This window comes from Adiantum capillus-veneris, chromosome 19 (assembly GCF_014529385.1).
Source record: "Adiantum capillus-veneris isolate H3 chromosome 19, ASM1452938v2, whole genome shotgun sequence".
Classification (NCBI taxonomy): Eukaryota; Viridiplantae; Streptophyta; class Polypodiopsida; order Polypodiales; family Pteridaceae; genus Adiantum; species Adiantum capillus-veneris.
This window is the reverse complement of record NC_140949.1, coordinates 33,574,473-33,592,208: the sequence shown is the minus strand read 5'-3', so window position 1 is coordinate 33,592,208 and position 17,736 is coordinate 33,574,473. Positions and strand designations below refer to the sequence as shown.

At 40.8% G+C, this 17,736-nt stretch overlaps 1 pseudogene; it reads left to right on the top strand.

Moving 5' to 3' along the window:
* The first annotated feature begins 2,939 nt into the window (after positions 1 to 2,939).
* LOC147433806 (histone H3-like centromeric protein cnp1 pseudogene) lies at positions 2,940 to 17,490 on the top strand (annotated as a pseudogene).
* Positions 17,491 to 17,736: the final 246 nt, after the last annotated feature.

Here is a 17,736-nt window from a genome sequence, read left to right as displayed (position 1 = left end):
TCAAACCTCCTATAGAACCAATTGAATAATTCCTTTAGTGCATTGCTCCTTCTTTGTCCCCCCCCCCCCCCTTTCTCGTACAATTACAACGGATGAGATCAAACAACCATGCTGCTCAACCACAGATGGAGATTAATGCTTCACTTTGAAACTTTGTACCGAATCTTTCTAAAGAGATCCAAATTCAAAAAAGATATTTTGGTACAAAAAATTGTCAATTTTACATCAGTTTTTGATTTTTTTCATATCTCTAGGCATGTCACCCCTATATCTCAAAAACTTTCCTCTTTTATAGCCCCCAAGAATGTTGACATTTGTCTCCTCAACTGTTGCTACATAGCTAGAGTAGCAAAGAAAGTATCCTGCTCTTGAGGCATTGAATCTTGCAGCATATCCAAATATTCTAAGTGTTGCTGCTCTCTCAAGTAGCATGATCTTGTTTGCATTGCTTTGAAGGGGAGTGTACCCTAAAAAATGTGACAATATCTTCAGGGAAAATATTGGCAACTCAGGATCTTCAGAACTGCACTGCATGTGAAAAGCACAGAAGGTGGCACTATCCAATGTAGGCATGTAGTGCATGAGAGAGGAGGCATCCCTTCTTGAAGAGCCCTCTATTGCTTTCCCTCTCGAGCCTTTAGCTCTCCCAAGAAAATTGTCTTTGTCAAGGAGTTCAATCTGCAAAACAAGACATAATGAGTAATTAAAACAAACTTGAAAAAAAAGAAAGATTTCAGAAGGGAGATCAAGGTGAAACTAAATCTACCTTTTGCAACTCATCTTCGGCAATGACTTTTTCTTGAAGGAGATTTCATGATCCGGTCATCTCACTTATGTCAACTTCCTTTCCAATTTTTTTGAGCTTAAAGTCTGTGCCAAAAGATTGGATGCCAAGCTCAACAAGTCTCTTCTCAAAATCCTCATCTTCGAGGGAAGGTTTCTCCTCTTCCACTCTTCTCATGCATAGAGCAAGTGCATCAGGAGCAGGAAGAAAATCTTTATTGGATGTCTGAATATCAAGAGCCAAAAACTCCTCTTTTGACTCTTCTTTTGGGTCGATAAAATCTTTGGCCACCTCAGAAGCTTCAGAAATGGTTGCAATACAATAGCCCTCCCTCATATTAAGCAGACATTGGATATGATGGAGAGGGATATACTCTTTTCCATTGATATAGAAGTAGGGAAGGTTTGGAATAGTAAGGGAATCTTCAGACACCTCTACCTCATCTGTTGGCTCATCAATGACAGTACTAGCTCTAAATTGAGCCACATCAAAATTTGCACTCTCCTGCTCCTCAGCTGCAACATCGACTTCCTCCTCTTCTAGAATTTCACTTTTTTCAAGCTGCAAAACTGTGGAAACATTTTTATTTCTTACCTCTTCATCTGTATCTTTCACTTCATCAGCTTTGCCTTGCATGTCAACTTAAGGAACAAAAAGAAAAGAAAGGCAAGCAACTTCTTTTCAAACAAGGTTGCAAGGCTTTGAATGTAATTGACAAGAAATGGTAGGTGGACAAACAAAGGAAGTCTTCTTAGAAAATCTTCCAAACCTCCTTGTTACTTTGCCTTTCTCAATTGAGTTGGTAGTAAATTCGGTTAGATGGCAATAAGTCTTGCCATCTAAAACCAAACACTTGCCTTCAACTGCCTCTTCAAACTATTTGAACTCTTCTGACAAAAAGTCCTTCAAATTGTCTAGCAAAACTACAAGATCAAACAAAGGGTTGAATATTTCATATGCTTTGGTGTACACTTCCATGTCACCACCATCCATCACAGGAACCAATAGCTTCTCACTTGGACTCTCCTCCAAAATCTCCTCCCGACCTTCGTTCATGGTATGGTTGAGAAAAAATCAAATCGGTGAAGCTAGCTAGGCACAGGGTAAAGGTTGACAAGCACGCGCCAAAGTGATGGAGAGAGCAGCCCAAACGAGGCGATAGGGGAGGGTTCCACGATGTGCAAAGTGCTCCAGTCGCGTCGTGCGAGAGCTATCTAGTGGAGCCCAGTAGAAGCCTGAACCACGCGATAGAGGCCCCACCCAGAGTTTGCAAACGGGTATCGTCGCATCGTGCGGGGACGAAGGGACCTTGAGAGACCAAAGCGACGTGTAGAGTGGAGAGATAAGTAAAACAAAGGCAATTTCTCGCGTCGTGTGGGACAAGTAAAAGTACAACACCAATAAAAGCAATCTTTATATAAGGTACCAAAAATAACCGTTATGGACATGTGTCATCCATGCACACGTGCCACATGGCATGCTTCCAACGGTCTTCGTACGGACGGTTGGCTGTATATAAAGCTCTCTCACGTGCTCATTTTTTACTTTCCCCCAAACCACACATTCGGGTCGTGTCGTACCTTCTAATTAACGACCCGTGCATCCCCTTTCTGCAAGTCGTATCTCTTTCTTCAGGCATCTTTCCATCGACCCGCGCTACCCCTCCTTGCGCAATTCTTTGCACTTCCCATACGACGCGATACGGACAAGTTCTAGACTGTGGGTGACCAAGCTATCGCATTGTGCGGGTTCCTTGCCACTTGGTCAACAGGTTCACATACAACGCGATATGGACATGTTCCTAGAATGTGGGTGACCCAGCTATCACGTCGTGCAAGTGTCCTTCCTTAATTAATTGCCAAGATCAACAGCTTCACATACGACGTGATACGGACATGTTCTAGAATGTGGGTGACCAAGCTATCACGTCGTGCAGGTGTCCTTCCTTGATTCATTGTCAAGTCAACAGCTTCACATACGACGCGATACGGACATGTTCTAGAATGTGGGTGACCCGGCTATCGTGTCGTGCAGGTGTCCTTCCATGATTCCTAGCCAAGATCATTAGCTTCACATAAGACGCGATATGGACAGCTTCTAGACTGTGGGTGACCCAGCTATCGCGTCGTGTGGTGTTTTGTACTTTTTGACCCAAATGGCGAGGACGAAACAAACTGCAAGAAAAGTCTACCAAGCCCCAAAAGATCCAGAGAAAGATGATTTAGAGAAAGAAGATCCAAAGAAACCACCACCTCCACAACCTCATTAGAGGCCCACTGCTAGAAAAAGGTTGAATTATCAAGTCAAATCTTTAAGAGAAATAAGAAAAGCACAAAAGTCTACTTGTCTACTGATTCCAAAGCTACCTTTCATGAGAGTTGTCAAAGAGATATCAGATAGACTTGTGAGCATGATGAATACTAAAACTTTTGTCTCAGTAAGGTGGCAATCTCAAGCTTTGATGTGCCTTCAGGAAGCTGTCGAGGATTTTCTCATAGGCTTAATGAATGATAGCTACATTGCAGCTTCATTTGCTCATAGGGTCACACTTTTGAGCAAAGATTTTGTGCTTGTGTCAAGGCTGAGATACAAGTTTGATAAGGCTCTTGAGCTTATTCCTAGTGAGGATCTTAAAGACTTACAAATTTTAAATATCCCTCCTTCCAGGGAGCAGAAAGATTCAGGGGTTGTCATTGAGGATGTTACACATGAGTATGAGACAAGAAAGGCCCAGGATATCAAAGCAGGAAAGGAGGTCGAGAGAGAGCAAGACATGATATTAGAGGATGCTATCCTTAAAGAGCAAGCAAAAATTTTAAGAGCATCCAACTCTCTCCTTTATGAAAAAGTTACAGGACAAATGGTGGTGGATGTCTTCTTGTTTGGAGATGATGAGGTGTACTTGTACAAAAATTCCCTTAAGATACAAGTATGCTTGTAAACCCCAACATTGAGCTTGGTGACACTGTGCTCTTTATCTGTCTCAGGTATGTGTTGCCCCTTTGCTAATTATTAGTGCATGTGCAAGGCAGGCACAAGGGCCTCATTGGGGGGTGTGTTTTCTTTTTCAGGTGTCTTATGAGGGATCTTCTAGAGGCTCTAGCTATGCAAATTTCCATACTTGACCCTCTAGTGACACGGTGCCTTTTTAACAAGCAAGGAATCTTTTTAAGTTTTTTTGAAGATTTTAACATACTGATCGCAATTACATATTATACCCCTAATGTTGAAGGGTAAATCTTAACTCCTTACATGTTATTTTTAACATTTTGTGGTATTCCTAGCTAATTGTTATTTTTTGTAGAGGACAATGGACTTATTATCTTCAATCTTTTGGAGAAAGATATTATATTTATGAATTCATTGTCAAGTATCCATGGGAGAAGTAAACTATAAGTATGAAGTATGATCTATCCTTGATGGCCCATTATTTTCTATTAGTAGCTTTTTGATTGGTCTTCTTGCAGTGCTGCCAAACTTATTGTTGGTCACCTGAGTACCACAAATAAGGATTACAATATAGAAGGTTTCAAGTACTACAATCAAAAAGTGCCTTTACAAACAGACTCAACATCTTGTGGATGGAGGGTTCTTGCCTATGCATGGAGATATCTTGAGTCAAGGTGCAGGATGACTACACTCACTGTAAGTGTGTGGCTCATGTGCCATTGATTTATTTTTATTTCTTAACTATGTATGTATGTACTCATGTCCTTTAATTCCTTTTTCTATTTGTTTCAGTTGCATGACTATCCAGAGTCTTGGGTCATGTGGGTGAGAGAGAAGGCTGTTTCTATGGTTTTGGAAAGATCAATAAACCCAAATGATCCAGAATCTCCTTTGCCACCAAAGAAAGGTAGAGCCACCAAGAGTTTGGATGCAAAGAAAATGGATCAGAAGAAGAAAAGTCCTGCAAAGAAGATACATACAAAGAAAAAGGATCACAAGAAGAAGAGTCCTACAAAGAAGAGCCATGCCAAGAAGAGTCCTACCAAGGGGAAGAGTCCCACCAAGAAGAAGATCCCTGCCAAAGGGAAGAGTCCCACCAAGAAGAAGAGCCCTGCAAAAAAAAGAGCAGATACAAAGGGCCATCCATTCCACTCACCATTGAAATTCAAGGTTCAAAAGCGTCGTACAGTTAAGAATAGTAAGGGGGAGGCACCTAGCTCACCTTTCAAGCTACCATTCATGTTGCCAAAGAAGTTTCAAGGTTCAAAAGCGTCGTACAGTTAAGAACAATAAGGGGGAGGCACCTAGCTCACCTTTCAAGCTACCATTCATGTTGCCAAAGAAGGTTGCCAAGTCACCCAAGCCAGCCACTCCTCATAGGCCCAAAGCACCAACCCCTACCAAGTCCCCCGTGCCAAGCCCTGAGGAGCCCAAGTCACCACCACCACCCAGTCCTGAACTTTCACCCCCTTCTGAACACAAAAGAAAAAGGGTCTCTGAGGATGCAAAATCCTCTTAGGCAAAAATAAAAGTGGAGTTTCATGATTGATTACTCCACAAAAGCTATGTACACCTTTGTTCATTTTGTCCATATGAACATATATATACCCTTTGGTGATTCATAATTTTGTACTTCAAATACTTAATACCAACGATCGATTCTTAAATGTGTATCATGGTGTCATGTAAGTTTAAAACAACATAAATAATTATCACAATAAGGTAGAGAAAAGATAAATATATTTGCAAAATGCAACGATTACAATATTGAACTTGTTTTTTCAAGTCCTTGCAAGTGGCTTAAATACAACTCTTTTTGGGGGAAGGCATGTGATGCAAGAGGTTGAATTCTCCATCCTTGTGCTCGCCACAATTTCATCCACTTTGAATCTATACTCAGGAGATGTTTCATCAAGAAACTCAAGAGATTCTCTAACATCATGTAGTCTACAATTTGTTGCTACTATAAGGCTTCTATACTCGGTGTGTGGATGGACTGTGACCTTTAGTTCAAACTCTGGACAATTTTCCTCAAAGTCAAGAGGAAACCAGCTACCTAATTTGCTTCTCCATCTCCTATAGTCGTAGCCCAGAACTAATGATTGACGACATAGTTGATATGAGATAGACATAGAATTTGGGCTTATTCTACAACTAATATTATCACCAATATGAAAAGTTTCTTTGGTGCTCCATCCATCTCCAAGTACATTATCCAGTTCAGTCATAGAAATTCTTCTATTAAGCCACATCGTCTTTGTCCTCTGCAAGTCCATTGTTTTGAAACATGCCACAAAGACATGTATAAGCAAGAACCATTGAACTTTAATCCTTCTTGATATCCTGCCCGGAGACATAGCTTTAAGGATGTCTTCTTTGATCTTGGATTTGAAGATTGATATAGTACATGCATCAGGAGCTTCCCAATCAAGTGAACTTATGGTGGGAACGGGTAACTGATGTAGTTCTCCATATGCACCTTCTCGTGATGGAACTTTGTATTCTGCAAAATAGACAAACAAATCCATTGTTTTGTAAAAGGAAGGTGGCTTGTCAGCATACATAGCATCTTCAATCCCTTTATTTCCAATGGTTTTTTACTTTATCACGTTTAGTTCTCTTCACTTTGTGTACACCTTTGCATGAAGGAAGCATTGTTACCCAGTCATTCACACAAAAAGATATGGGCTTCCAAAGACCATCCTCTCTAACGTTATGAAAGTCACAAGAAGTTATGTTATGTGAAGGGCGACATGAAAAAGACGCCATGGAAACTCAGACATTAGAGAAGAAGAAAGAAAATATAGAGATGGAAAGACTTAAACCTCTCACAAAATATAGAGAGAGTGAAAAAGGTATACCTTTGAAAAAAGTAGGTGATTTGTCATTAATGCCCTTGTTTTCAGATCCTTCTGACATAGATTTCGTATCTTTTGACAACGCTTTTGTGAAATATAAAATAGAATAAAATATGAGACTTCATTACTTTGGGCCGCAAATTTAATGAGCTCTCTCGTTGAAAGCACCCAAATATAGCAGTTTCAACCTTATGATCAAGACATTTAGCAGTTCTCCGTCAAAATAGGAAATAGAGGAGACAAGAGTGCCATACTTTTGTATACATGTCAAATAACTATTGGACTATTCCTTAATCCTTAGATTAACAAACATCCCTTTTTGAGTCGTTTTTGGCCCTAATATGATTAGCCAGCCCTTCTAGTCTATCAAACAAAAAGATAAAAGAGGATTGTGATCTCTATTTTCTAATAAATAGTCAAGAGTTTATTTAGAGTTTGCAACTCTCTCTCTCTCTCTCTCTCTCTCTCTCTCTCTCTCTCTCTCTCTCAGGGTCACTATAATTTAAAAAAATCCTATCATGTGGGTTCAACAACAAGGATTAGTTTATTCTATATTTTCTCACATTTTTACATAGAGAGGTTGTTGAAAAAATGACCTTGAAAAAAATTTACAGATTGAATAGGAAAGGGGTCCTTTTTATTGGTGAAAAATTCACAACTAAGGGGTTTTATGAATATTCCTTAAATGCACACAATATATAGTTTTTACATATAGTGACCCCCCCCCCCCCCTCCTCTCTCTCTCTCTCTCTCTCTCTCTCTCTCTCTCTCTCTGGTCAACACACAAACACACACACACACCCCATGAATGCTACTCTCATTGATCCACCCTAAGCTTAATAAATTGTGTGGATAATATGATCATGGTAAATCCATTGAGCCAATACCCTCCTTGGTGAAATAAAAATAAATTAGAGAAGGTGTGTGTAGGGTTTGTGTTAGGGTTGTGTCCTCTTTCTAGACACACTAGGATATTTCCAATAGATGTTAACTTTAATCACACTCTACATGATGTTGAAAGAGGAGGAGGAGAAGGAATCACTTTTCTTTACCTCTTTTAGGAGTCATGTTTTAGGATAATCCTTGATCAATTAGTCCTGTGTTTAGCTAATTAGTACTTGTTTGAGGGGACGATTATTTCTTGTGCCCTATGTGTGGTTATCAAAAGTGTCTTTATCAGCCGTCAATTGTAGACCCAATGGGAGGGTTGTTGGGGATGGGCTACGATCGATACTATGTAAGTTTCCTGTTGGATCGTGTGCCCAATGCAAGTATGTGTGAGAGGCATAACTAGTGAAATGCTCTAGAGTTTAAAAGCATCACTAAATCGAAGGGGAGAAGCTTGGATAATTTCATAGTTATGGCATTAAAGGTATCATCCTTAGAAGGCTCCCAGTTCCCTGTATAATATATTAAAGAGCCCATTGCACTTGTAATTCAATCATGCAAGTTATAGCCGATTTCTCTTTATGTTAAAAATGGTACACCCTCTCATCTACCCTATTTCTTTACATGCAAAGAATCAAAATGAGATGCTCTACTTCTTTCTTACATGTATTGTTGATGAGGCTTGCTCTCCTATTTATCGGAGAGTTGGATAATCCTACCTATAGATGATTGCCCAATTTTTCTTTAACTTATGCATGGATTTGTAGTGGAAAAAGATCTCTTTTGGCTTTGCCGCAAAAGGTTAGCTAGTCCATTCACATTTTTCCAAAGTAAAGAATACCTTTCCAACCTGTATGAGAAGCATCAAGGTTAGCTCTCATGGGGGTAGCTTAGTATGCAAGACTATTCAAACTCCATCATGCATGCATATCATTTTGATTACAATAACAATGATTGAGGCACATCCACATCAAAGAGTTTTATGCAAATCTGGGTTGAAGGGAATAAAGCCTTATATGGAGGTTCCTTTTCTACTTTTGCGGGTCCTCTCAATATCAGTTTCAGAGCCACTATGGCGGATTTTATTAGGCAGGTCTCCGATGCAGACCAAGTTGATGTAAAAGTATTACAGGATAATGTTAGATGGCAAAGGTGAAGAGAGGTTATATTGCCTCATTATAATCCTCAGAGATTGTATGTTATTGCTAACTATTTTTCCCTTCCTATTCGCTTCTGATGTATCCCTTGCCCCTCTAGGCCTCTCCTTCATTGGCCAAGATTGCCCATGTCCTACCTCAGGGGTCCTTGTACTTTATTTCTCTCCTTTCCTTTCAATATAATTCAGCTATTGTTTCAAAAACAATTTCACAAGGTATGTGGTCAATAGTCACTTATGGCATCCAATAGCTTGCTGAGTTGTGAAGAAATGTTGAATACCAAGCAAATTAAAAATCACAAGGCTCCTCTTTACGGGACCTTCACATACACCATACAATAGTGACATTTTAAGAGGACCTTCACATACAACAGAAAATGATTTACGCGAACACCATGTCTGACAGATTAGGCTAATGGTTCACTACAAGAGATACTTCACATTAGCGACGCTTGCAGTGCGACGCTCAAAAGTGAAAATCGATGGCGTCGCTATTTTCTTTGTTGCATAGCGACGCCGACAGGGGTAAAAAATAAACCAAGAGCGCCAGAAACTCAACTGATTTTTCGACGCTCAAGAAAAAGAGGTAACCCGCGCTCTCCCTCTCTCTCTCTCTCTCTCTCTCTCTCTCTCTCTCTTTCTTCCACACACACACACACACACATACACACACACACACACGAGGAGAGGAAGGAGAGCCAGGTATGCTCCTTCCCTCTCCTCTCTCTCATGTTCCCTTCCCCTCTTTCTCTCTCTCTCTCTCTCTCTCACACACACACACACACACACATTGTGTCTTTGAGAGAGAGAGAGAGAGAGAGAGAGAGAGCACATGCATAAACAAAAAACACATGCATAAACAAAGAATGTATACACACACATTGAGAGGAAGAGAGAGAGAGAGAGAGAGAGAGAGAGAGAGAGAGAGAGAGAGAGAAGAAAACAAAGAGAAAGAGAAGGAGGGAGAAAGAGAGAGAGAATAAAAAACTACAGAGAGAGAGAGGGGGAGAAGACAAAAAGGGAGAGGTAAGGGGAGAAAACAAAGAGAGAGAGAGAGAGAGAGAGAGAGAGATTAGGTTAAGATATAAATTAGATTTAAGATTAGGCCAGATTACATTTAGATTTATGTTTATGTTGAGTTTAATATTAGGTTAGATTTAGATTTACGTTAGTTAAGATTAGGTTAGATTTAAAATTAGGGCAAGATTTAAGATTAACTAGATTCAATTTAGATTTAGATTAGATTTAAGATTAAATTAGATTTAGGTTTATTTTGAGTTTAAGATTAGATTAGATCTAGAGTTATGTTCGATTTAAGATTATATTAGATTTAGGTTAGATTTTAGTGCATGTCAATGAAGGGTTTGCCCAAAGAGAAAACACTAGTTACACAACAATGTGTATATTCCTATCAAAATCTGACACCTATTAACTCACACACTAACCATATTCAATCAGCCACGAATGACCATATGTTCAATTAGGTTAGATTTAAGATTAGATTTTGGATTTAGTTTTTGTATTAAAGTCTACCTTCGGGATTACGGTAAAAGAAATAGAGTAAGGCGAACGGTGGTCCCTCTCTTCCTCTCTACGGATGCGACCTTAAGTTGGAAAGCTTTCAACGGCATGATACTCAGATTGGAGGCCAACAATATGTAATGTGCTAAGTAATCCCTCGAACAAAGATCTACTGTGAAGAGATGTTAAGATGCTGTGAATTGCTACAGCTAGAGAAGAGGCAAAGGGGTTTTGTCCACTACATGCACTATCATGTAGACGTGGATGTGTAGATTTCTCGTACCCACAAATATAGGCATTGACCAATAAAGACGAGATTATAACCCAATGGTTCTGATCTCCATGCACCTCTGGACCGAGGTGTGCAGGGATTGGACATGACTAGAGAATGTGAGGTAGTTTACAGTGTGAACAAAGAGAGAGAGAGAGAGAGAGAGAGAGAGAGAGAGAGAGAGAGAGAGAGAGAGAGATAAAAGACGGAGGATGCCAATATAAGATTAAATTTATGTCCACGTTATAAGGTTTTTACCTTCATTATGAGTAGTGACGAGGATGTGGGGCCGTCCAACCGAAACACCTATCTCTCAACAAGGATCTATGTCCTTGTAATCAATGCAAGCATGCTGTGTGACGGACAAGACGTGTTTCTTTGCAGCACGTTTACGAATTTGGCGCGTTTGATCCATCTATTATAGATCGATTTGTTGCCAATTATAACTCGTCAGACTCTGACGCTAGCCAACAGGCATCAAACTTGCAACCCAATAGACGTATTCGCGGGCGCTTTGGTCAAGCAGCATACGTGAGGCCACAAGATGTAGCCTCTGACATCTCGGAGGATGATCATGCAGACCACATTCCCAACGAGGCAATGTTTGAGCCCGAGATCGATGAAATGATCGAGAGGATCATGGATTCAGAAAGGCTTAGCTATGATTATATGAAAAGTGAAGCCGATACGCCATTATATGATGGAGCACGTGTGTCTAGATTGAAGGCGCTCCTCGTTCTTCTCAACATGCAGGCAAAGTTTGGATGGAGTGACACTAGCGTCACAGCGCTTTTCAGGTGATCTATTACAATGTGTTTACTTTAAAAAAAAACTCTAGATGTAGAATGATCTAATAGATTACTTACACAAGTGTATCGTATTTTTTTCGTTGTGTAGATTGCTCAAAGAGCACATACTGCCAGTTGATAATGTGATGCCAGATTCCAGAGAGGAAGCAAGAAAGATCTTGCAAAACTTGGGGATGGATTACAATTCGATTCACGCTTGTCATAACGACTACATTCTTTTCAGAGGGGAATACATAGACATGGAGAAGTGACTAAGGAGGAGTGGGAGTACTCTCGGGGTTGCACAACCAAGGTAAATTTTCAATGTATGACTAGTGACTTTCTAGATGTCTGAACGGCCACTCATAATCTTTGTTGGTTGTAGTATAAGTCATACACAGCAGCATGGTGTAAAGGTTGACATTTTAGGTGGAACGAATTGACAAAAAGCGTTTTACTCAAGATTATGGAATCATGGCAAAATTTGAATAGTCTAGTCGACGACGGTCCTCTAATGCAGATCCTATGGTGGTGGAACTCACTTACCTCGGCACGCTACAAGAGATTTTGAGGATCGATTATAGAGGATTTTTTGTCGACTTGTTCGACGTGCAATGGTTCAAGATAAACATGGAGGGTCGCAACGCTACTGTGCGCAGAGGAGAGTCTAGTTTCCTTGAGGTGGATTCAACTAAAAAATGGACCGACCTAAGAGACACTTTCGTACTACCCAAGCATTGTGAACAAGTAAGCATGTAAATAGTTAACATCCAATTTTAGAAGTTATGTGCTTGGAAGCTCTCGTGTAAGTTATATGGCTCTAGCAGGTGATATTTCATTCTACAAAGTCTGCATCAAACTGGTGGTACGTCATAGAGGTAGCTCCTCGTAGTGCATGGACGTAAGAGGGCTACCATGTGCCAATCACAACGGCATCAATGGAGGAGATTAGAGAAGATGCTCAGTCAAAAGCCGCTGAGGTGGTGCCAAACGAGCATCAAGCTGCTACTCTCTATAAGGTGCATGCAGAGGATCTACAAAATGAAATGGAGGACATCTGCCTAAACGGAGAGCTCTATATAGATATAGGGAGTTATGTTGAGCTTTGCGAGGATGAGAGAGAAACCTCTTAAAGCCATAAACATTGTATTTGAACAATTTTTCTCCATTTTATAATATATATTGTATTCACGTGGCTTTTTGTCCCTTCCTATCTATATGCTCTACTTGAGAAATTTAAATTGTGTTTAATCGTCATTGCGTCCACTCCAGGTATGTATGCTCTAGGTATGTTCTCACAAGCAGGGACACTCCTCGGTGTTCCTGTGAAAGTCTGATATGCCGACAAGCACTGCGCTCCGAGTGCGATGGAGATTGAGGCTGCAACTGCGAAGGAGGTGATCCATCTCTACTCATAGATGCTGCTCGTCCCTCCACTAGATCTAGTTGATCGGATGAAAGAGACACTAAGAAGCACTATTAATCCTTCTTAGCATCTCTTTCACCCGATCAACTTGATCTAGTGGAGGGGCGAGTAGCATTTATGAGCAGAGACGGGTCACCTCCTTCATGATTGCAGCTTCAATTTCCATTGCCCTCGGAGCGTGGTGCTTTTACAAGATACGTAGAATGCACACGGGAGACAAATTCACAAGAACTTCACAGGAATCTCTCTACACAGGAATACCTCCCCCTTTATGAGTCCTCTCTCTCTCTCTCTCTCTCTCTCTCTCTCTCTCTCTCTCTCTCTCTCTCTCTCTCTCTCTCTCTCTCTCTCTCTCTCTCTCTCTCTCTCTCTCTCTCTCTCTCTCTCTCTCTCTCTACTTGTCCATGTTTTCTTCTCCATTCAATATTAATATTAAATGTTCGTGTGTTTAATACAGGTATGGATGATGATGAGTTTATTTATTCTTTGTCACCCCAACAGAGGAGGTGGTACGAGGATCATCATCGCTCTGGAGCACCATCACGTTGTTCTACTCCTTCAGTGTCTCCCTCTATTTTGGAGCATTCAACGCGCTCTGAAGCTTCGGTGTCGATGAGACGATCTTCACACTCGTCTAGGCGTTGACGCTCTAGTGGTGGTGGCGGTGTTGTGGGGATGCCACCGTTGATACCTCGACACCGTCTCATGTTCGAAGAGGCTCTTTACCTTTCCCTTCTTTGCCCGCCCCCACACCACCCACGGCATCGCCATCTACGCTAGGTTTTGCGCGGCTATCGATCGTTCCTGGCTACACACCACTATCTACTCCTCCGGGAGTCCGTACCCCCATCGACACGCCGCTAGAAACCCCTGCCGAGACACCCAGATTCACGCGTCACAAGGGAGAGGGCTTGCCGTACTCAGTCGACATCAGCGACGGCTTCATCTTGGATGATGAAGGCAAGAAGGTGATCTCACGCATGCGCGGTCTTTTCTCTCAGGTGTTCAGACACTCCATACTAGACACCTGGAGTGAAGTGCCAAGTGAATTAAAATACAGAGTCATCAGCATGGTGCATGACGAGTTTCTCGTGTCAACACGAGATGAGCGCTTCAATGAAGACCTGATGAAGGTTCGAATGCGCGAATACTGCAAGCACAAGCGTTCTGAGCAATAAAGCATGGGTGGAACAGACCAGATTGGCTGGCCAAAGAAGATTGGAAGAATGCGAAGCGAGCAACGCGCGAGAATCCTGACAAGTGGAAGCAACAAAAGGAGGCAGCCAATGCGCGAGTGGAGATAGGGATCTCGCACCACTTAGGGAGCGACGGGTGGGCATCATTTGAGGCCGATTTTGTAAGTGTTTTTTCATTGCTCTTTAGGTTTGGTAATTACGTCTATTTGTACTTTTAAATTCTACATAATGGATTCTTTGTATGTTTTGAACAGTGGTCGATCTCATAGGACGTGACCCCACACCGTACGAGTGCGAGTACGCAGGCAGAAAGGGCTTAAACGCCCTGATGAACATTCTGAGTTCGCACGGCGGCATGGTTAGTATTAGGGTTTACTCTTTTCTATTTGTTGTATTGTTTTGTAAATTATATGTTTATACTTACAAAAAGCTGTCTTGATGTTTTTTTCTGTAGAATCCGACAGATACGCCGCTTGGACGCGATGAGACGTCTGATTAAACAACATCAGTCTAGCCGTAGCTAGATAGCATTAGTTTCCTTTTGTCATAGCATGTATAATGAGATGACGTGTATACGTCTTTTGATAACTATTGGAAAATCGTGTATATTTTCTCAATAATGACAATGATGTTGTAACTATTACATTTGCAAAGCTTAACAATTAAGTGATTTTGCCTATGATGTGTACAATTGTCATTGATTTACTTTCTGCAATTTATTTTTGTCAGTTTTGTATCTTTATTTTGCAAACAATACTATGGATGATGAGTTAATGGTTATATTGTCTTGTGGGTGACTACTTTGGATCTATACCTTGCACTTTCTTTCAAAGGTGAATCTGGGCTTATCTTGGATTCATTTAGATTTACTCTATTATTGAAACATTCAATATGGTTGATGGATGGCAGGGCATTGTTTCAATATGGTTGATGGGTGGCAGGGCATTGAATACCCTGCCACGCAAAAATTTTTACTCTCAGGCGTTGCTATAACTAGCGTCGCTATATAAGGCTCTGCAACATGCCTATGAGTGTCGCTATAGGTAGCCTGTAATCGTCGCTATAAGCATCGCTATATGCATTGCTATATAGCGATGGCTTTAGCGACGCATATAGCAACGGTGCACGCGACACTCATAGTGACGTTCCCGTAGCGACGCTGTTAGCAACAGTCTTAGCGACACCGGGGAGTATAAAAACCCAATGTATTTCCGTTGCTAAAACGTCACAAGTGCACACAACCTCTTGTAGTGGTTGTGCCACATAAATAGTTTCTTCCTGAATTTATCCAATACCCACTCCCACCTTTGGTTGAAGCACACTTCGAATCCCGTGGGGATGCCAAGCAATCTGAAAATTTGACCATCCTCAATGGGTTTACAACCTGCTGCTCTTCCCAGCTCTAGACAGGGTCCTTTAAACACTTTAAAGCCTGTTTTAGAGTGATTTATAACTGACCCACTGGCCAAAAAAGCAACCTTAGACTTTCCCGAAAGTTTTCTATGGTTTGAGAATCATTACTTACCAATGCATTGGTGTCATCTGCAAACTATTGCATACACAAATGATCTTCTACACCCTCAACTTGAATGCCTTTCAGCTTACCTTTTGGCCATCAAGTCCTTTACCAACCAACCTAAGGCATATGTAGAAATGGCATATAGCAAAAGAGACAAAGGAAAACCCTATCTGATTGATTTGCACAGAGGAATAACATTAGTTAAGTACCATTACTTGAAATTTTTGCAGAAACATTCCCAAATAGTAAATGCACAAAACTGATAAATTTTCTTGCCCAATCCCATGCCAAAGAGACTCTACAGTATGAATTTTCCATACCACTTGAGCATGGACACTAGAACCCCCTCCATACTAGTTTGTCTTGTTGGAGAGGATAGCCCCTATCCTACCCTAGGGGTCTTTGTATCTTCTTCCTCCTTTTTATGATTTAGTTATTTTTCTCTAAAAGAAGTCAGTATCACTAACAATGTTACTATAGCAGTTAGAACATGCAAAAACAAGACGACTTCTAGCTTAGCCCTAAAATAATAGCTAACAAAGACAAACTTAGTGTATACGAGTACAGCCGGCCGCCTTCGGCGGCCTCTCTCTCTCCTTCGCTTCCCCTCTGAGCTCTCTCTCTCTCTTTTACGCTCCCCCACTTTTGTCTCTCGCTTTTTTGCTCCCCCACTTTTGGCTTATAGCCTTCATATATCTCACAAAACGTGACACGTGTAAAGGTAGACTCCTCCGACATATTATGTTAGTAGATAGTAGATTAGTAGATATAGCCTTCATCTCACAGAACGTGACACGTGTAAAGGTCGACTCCCTCCGCCATATTATGTTACTAGATCATCATTTAGGACTGCATCTTCATCAACTAGGACCAAGAATAAAACTTGGAGGTTGCACTATGTAATCATGATAAAGTATAACGTGAGTTCGATAGGAGGAGTTTTAAAATGCAATTTTTTTTGGCCAATTTAATAAAGATACATTAAAATAAGGAATTTTTATATTCAATTTCAAAAAAATCCTAAAATAAGGGGTCATTTTATTCATTCAGACATGTTAAAAGAGGGTTTTTTAAAATACCTTGCGAACACATGTTATATAGGGGGTTACTGAATGGTGAATCCCCCCGAGGAATAAAAAGTGTTACGAGTGCAGCAAATCAAGGCATTTCTCTAAGGATTGCTACAAGAACAACTTCTGTAGCAACTGCGACATCAAAGGACATACACCATCAAAATACCCAGGTAGCAGTAGTAGCAGCAACAAAAGAGGAAAAGGCAATGTCAACCTTGTAGAGGACAAACACGAAGACTCGGATCAAGAGGAGGACAAAAGTCTACATGTTTGTGCCGTCCCCATTCACATTTGTGAATATATTTATGTGCATTCTCTATACCGCAAGAAGACACCACTATCGCTTCTAGCAATCCCATGGGTCTTTCCACATGCCCATCAGCTAACTGTAATTTTATTCTGGTTGTTCTAAAGGCGGGCCTACCCCATTTCTCCCATATTTGTTTTGTTGCTATGGCAATTCCTGCTCCGCTGTCAAGTATAGCTTTTGTTTCAATCCCATTGTACTCGACAGGAAAAGTGGCATTACCATCTTCTCCTTCGCAATACTCTCCTACTTTGTTCAGAGGTACCGGTCTTACATTTCTTAGTATTCTAGAACACTTGTGCCCTCTCGTGCTCATTGCCTTATGCTACAAGAAACATCAATTGTTTTCCCATATGAAAGCAACAATTGCTCAAGCTTAATATGCATTGAGAACTTGACAACTCAATAGTGGAGAGTTTATATTCAATTCAAGGAATCCAGACAAATTTAGGTTGTGAACGTTCAGATTTTGAAATTAGTAGTTTGTGGGGTTGCAATTAATATAGCTCGACCAAACATTTTGTGTGTTTGCAATTACATAAAGGGAAGTCATGTAAAGCATGTGTGTGTCTTTATGAAGGCAATATATGTGTGTAAGCAAGAAACTTGTGTGCGTGTGTACATGTGTAGCATGTGTCGCAGACACTTATCCACCTTAAAACCCTACATTCTGAAGAGCAAAACATCTTATTCTATCGGCCATGACTAACAATCTAAACATTAATTTGTTTGTCTATTCCAGCTTCTTGGATAATGTGATGCGTTTGTGAGATGCAAGCATAGGTGATTACATTTTAAGAAGCCCTCATTTTCACATTTGGGAATTACCAGAGTGCAGATCGTCGGATAGAGAGATACAGGTTCAACTAAAGAGATGACGTCACCCTTGAATCACTGCTGCCGATGACTGCGACAATTGCATAGAAATCAACTTTCACAATAGAATTGCTGAGATATTAGGAAAGGAGAAATATCACTTTCCTTTACACCTTAAGGTCCA